Below are 4,831 nucleotides of genomic sequence, written 5' to 3' on the forward strand. Positions count from 1 at the left end.
CATTTCCAGTCTGAATTTTTCTAACTGCAACTTCCAGCCACTGGGTTGTGTTACACCTTTGTCTGCTAGACGGAAGAGCCCATTATTAAATATTTGCTCCCCATGTAGGTATTTATAGCCTGTAATCATGTCACCCCTTAACCTCTTTGTTAAGATAACTAGCTTGAGCTCCTTGACTTTATCACTATAAGGCAGGTTTTCTGATCCTTTAATCATTCTCATGGCTTTTCTCTGAATCCCCTCCCATTTATCAACACCTTTCGTGAATCATGGATACCAGACCTGGACCCAGTATTCCAGCAGTGGTCTCATCAGTGCCAAATGCAGAAGTAAAATAACCTCTCTACTTCTTCTCGAGATTACCCTATTTATGCATCTCAGGCTGGCAGTAGCCCTTGTAGCCACAGTGTCCAGTTGGGAGCGCAGGTTCAGCTCTTTATCCACCAAGACCCACAAATCTTTTTCGGAGTCGCTGCTTCCCAGACCAGAGGTTCCTTCCCCCCCCCCCCCTTTTGTAAGTATGGCCAACATTCTTTGTTCCTAGATGGATACATTTACATTTAGCTGTATTAAAACACCAATTGTTTGCATACATCCAGCTTGCCAACTGATCCAGAGAGCGCTGACTCAGTGCCCGTGACCTCTTCATTATTGACCACTCCTCCCAATTGTTGCATCACCTGTGAATTTTATCAGTAATGATTTTGTTTTCTTCTAGATAATTAATAAAAATGTTAAATGCAAATGTAGGTCCAAGAACAAATCCCTCTGGAATTCCACTGGAAACACACCCATTCAATGATGTACCATTTCATTTCATATCACTCAGCCAGATTTTAATCCATTTACTGTGGCCATGTTAATTTTTTATGTTCTAGTTTTTTAATCAAAATGTCATGCGATACCACGTTAAATGCCTTAGAGAAATCTCAGTATGTTACATCAATACACTTCCTTTATCAACCAAATTTCTACTCTCACCAAACAAAGATACCAAGTTAGTTTGACAGGATCTATTTTCCATAAAACCATGTTGATTAGCATTAATGAAATTACTCTCCTTTTAGTCTTTATTAAACCAAGTCCTGTATCAGCTACTCCATTATCTTGCCTGGGATTGATATCAGAGATACAGGCCTATAATTACTGTGGTTGTCCTAGTTACCCCTTTGCAATATTGGCACATTAGCTTTTTCCAGTCTTCTGGAACTTCCCTGGTTTTCCAAGACTTAGTGAAACTCAACATTAATGATCCAGCAAGCTCCTCAATTAGCTCTTTTAAAACTCTTGGATGCAAATTAGCTGACTCTGTTGATTTAAAATGTATTACTTTAGTAGCTTCTGCTTATCATCATCCTGCAATATTAGTGGAATGGAGAGAGTATTATCAGATGATGAGTGCATTTTTTTCCTCAAATATAGAATAGCAATATGTATTGAACATGTCTTCCTTTTTTGCATTACTATTGATAAGGCTGCCAATTCCAGCTAGTAATGTACCAATAACCTTGTTAGGCTATTTTTTTTTGGTCCTAATTTACTTTAAAAACTCCTCCTTATTGTTCTTGTGTCGCTTTGCTTCCTTTATCAATTTTCTACAATTCCTACTTCTTCCATTTGTTATATATTATTTTTATAGCTGCCCTAACTTGCCCTCTAAGCCTGGTAGGCTTAACCAATAAGGCCTTTTCCCTCAATTATGGGGTTTTTTTTTGGACATCTAGTGTTCTTAATTCAAAGTGTTCTTAATTCACATAGTGCTAATTAAACTTATCCTGCCAGCTGATTTGGCCCATAATTGTTTTTAGTTTTGTGAAATTAGCCCCTTTGATGCACCAAGTGTATATATATATATCTATATATATATATATATATCACTGTTGTGGCCTTTATTGTTTGCACATTATAAATGTGATTGAATCATGAATCCTTTTACCATTAATTTTTACTTCTGTGATGAGTTCCTCTTTAGCTATTCAGACAAGGTCTAATATAGAATTCCCTGGTGTTGGAAGCAACATTGTTTGAGTTTGGAAATTGTCATTTTTTTTTACTATTTAGAAATGCCAGGGATGTGGCATGTGCCACTCAGTTTGAAGTGCTCCATGATCACACAGCCTCTTTTCCTATACATGATTGGTAGGTGCCTAAGGAACCAGGCAGGCTGGTCCCTAGTGTGATTTGGTGGGCTGCAGCAGACACCAACTAATACCTTACCTTGTGCTTTATCTGTTAGGCTAGTGAGCTATATGCATTCAAGATCATTTTCTGTTGCGTGACCAGTGACTTGGGAACCAGTAATGCCATTTTTGACAGCATGCCAATCCCCATCCACTTTTGCCCACTCGATCCTTCCTAAATAGGTTATAACTATTGATTTTTAACATTCCAATCAAGGGAACCGTCCCACCAGGTTTCAGTAATACCGATGAGATCATATGAGCACTTCCACTTGTTTGTTACTCAGGCTTCTAGCATTGGTGTTTAGGCAAGGAAAGCATTTCGTGTCCTTGGTTAATTTTATTCTCAACATCTCACTGCGCTAAATGAGTGCTCATATCTTCCGTCCTTTGACCCTTCCCCCAGTCTAGCACCCTCCTTCCTACCCTAGCCAGCCTATCCCTGAGACGATTGGTTCTCTGTCTGCTGAGGTGGAGGCCATCCAAACTATACAGCCTTTTGTCCCCATAGGTGGTGGACCAATGTTCCACGAAATCAAAACCTTTCACCATTGACACCTATGGAAAAGCAGGGGTTTGGTGGAGGTGAATCCATGTTAGCATGAACGAAACATGGTTAGAACAGGCCTGGGGCAGAGCTTATAGGGCTGGGCTAGCTGCCTGCACTGCTGCTCTGCAACCATCCCCCCCTTAGTCCAGGGATGTCCCCAAAAGTGCTGTCAATGCTGTCCTAGTGCTGGGACCTGACCCAGCTCTGCTGAGGTCCCTGCAGCCCCAGCTTGTCTGGCCCTGCAACCAGACCCAGCCTTGTTCAGGGCCCCTGTGGGCTCCTGGCTGTTCCGGTTCCACATGCATCTTGAGCAGCGACAGAGTGACACAGGCTCCAGCCTTAGCCCTGGTACCAGGCTATAGGGCTGGGCATCAGAATGTCCTGGCGAACAGGTGCCGATGCTTGACTATATGTAGTGGTGCCAGGTGGCTGTGCCAGGCACAGAAGGACCTATGTGGTGGCATTCACCAGTTGCAGGGGATAGAGATGCAGCCAGGCAGGGAGCACCCAGCCCTCATTATTGATCATCTGTATTACGCAGGCACCCCTGCCCTGGCCAGACTCCCATTGCATTGGGTACTGTACGGACCCAGAACAAAGCCGGTCCCAGCCCACTAAGGTTGTCCCTAAGCACAGACAGGAACTGGCCAGAGTCCACACCCCTCCTGGCCTTGCAGAGCAAGTGACTCCTGCCCTGCTGCCCACAGCCTCTAGGGACGCAGTGTGTGACGGTGTGCGTGAACAGGCAGATACAGGACCTGCTAGCGGCAGAGACAAGCAGCTCCCCCTGCCTGCAAGGAGCCTTCCTGCATATTTGGGGTGGCAGATGCAGGGCTCTGATTCTCAGTGAGGGCAGGCCCATGGGCAGAGCCAGATGGGGGCAGGCCAGGCCCTGCTCATTGCTGACTGTGACCTGCCTCAGAGACAGTTGGGCACACCACACAGCCTCCCCCACTCCTAGCATGCAGCGCTCCCCTAGGGTCCAGCCCCACAGCCAGCTGGGAGCCATGGCCGATGGCCTCCTCCATGGCGCAGGGAATGTCAGGTGTGTTACCCCCATGGCAGGCAGCCAGGAAGGGCTGTCACAGGGGAGGCGAAAAGATAGAGCTGCACAAAGCCACAGGGGCCCACACCAGGTGTGGCTCAGGCCAAGACCAGTGAGCGGCTCTGCTGAGCACAGCTGGACTGAGGGCCGGAGAACCCTTGGCTTCAGCCTCGCTGGCCAGTTCTGAGTGCTCATGGCCTCCCCTGTGCAATTGCCTGGGAATCCCCTTGTGGTGCCCGGCACTTGGCACAGACCCTTCATCCTGCCAGGCCAGCCAGCACTTGGCACAGACCCTCCACCCTGCCAGCCAATCCAGGCAAACTCCAGCCAGCGCTCATTGGCCCACTGTTATTCTCTACCACAGCCAGGGCTAGCCAGGGCACCAGAGGCCTGGCAGAGTAGAGGGGGCAGGTGGTTGGAGTGAGGGGGAAGGGGGTCCCTACAGGGTGGTTTGGGTGTACTGGGAGCATAGGGGAGCTAGGCACAGCGATAGGGCTCATGGCACTGGGGCCATGCATGGCGTCCAGCCAGGGTTGGTTCTATGGCCCAGGAGCCATGACATGCTTTCACCTGTGAGTGGAGTCAGGGGGCAGCCAAGCATGGGCACAGCCAGCCCTTTGTCCTGAGCATTTTTAGTATCCTTTTGAAACAGTGAGGGGCAGGGGCCCACCCAGCTGGCACTACAGAGCCAGGCCGAGCCCAGGGGTCCCCCCCGTTTCTGTGGTGCAGGGATGGAGGGGGGAGGAAGGGCACATCGCAGCTGCCCACATACCAGGGCAGCATGTGGCACAGGTGATACTGGCACCGGGGGGGGGGGGGGGGAAGGTGCCCAGTTGGTGTTGATACCGGACACAGATTAGTACGGATATTAGTGAGACCGGGGGGGGGGGGGGGGCGGGGAGTGTGGCAGCTTACAGCTCCTGAGGTGGGTGGGTGGGAGGGGGAAGGGATGGCTGGCAGACCCCGGTGCCCTCCAGCTGTATGGATCCTCAGGCCCTGGCAGCTGGGCATTAACCCTTTCGCAGTTCGAAAGGCAGCACCCCTGGGCCGCAGGGA

The sequence above is a fragment of the Emydura macquarii genome, unplaced genomic scaffold (genome assembly GCF_026122565.2).
Source record: "Emydura macquarii macquarii isolate MOO-44397 ecotype Brisbane River unplaced genomic scaffold, CSIRO-AGI_Emac_v2 contig_295, whole genome shotgun sequence".
In the NCBI taxonomy this organism is placed as follows: Eukaryota; Metazoa; Chordata; order Testudines; family Chelidae; genus Emydura; species Emydura macquarii.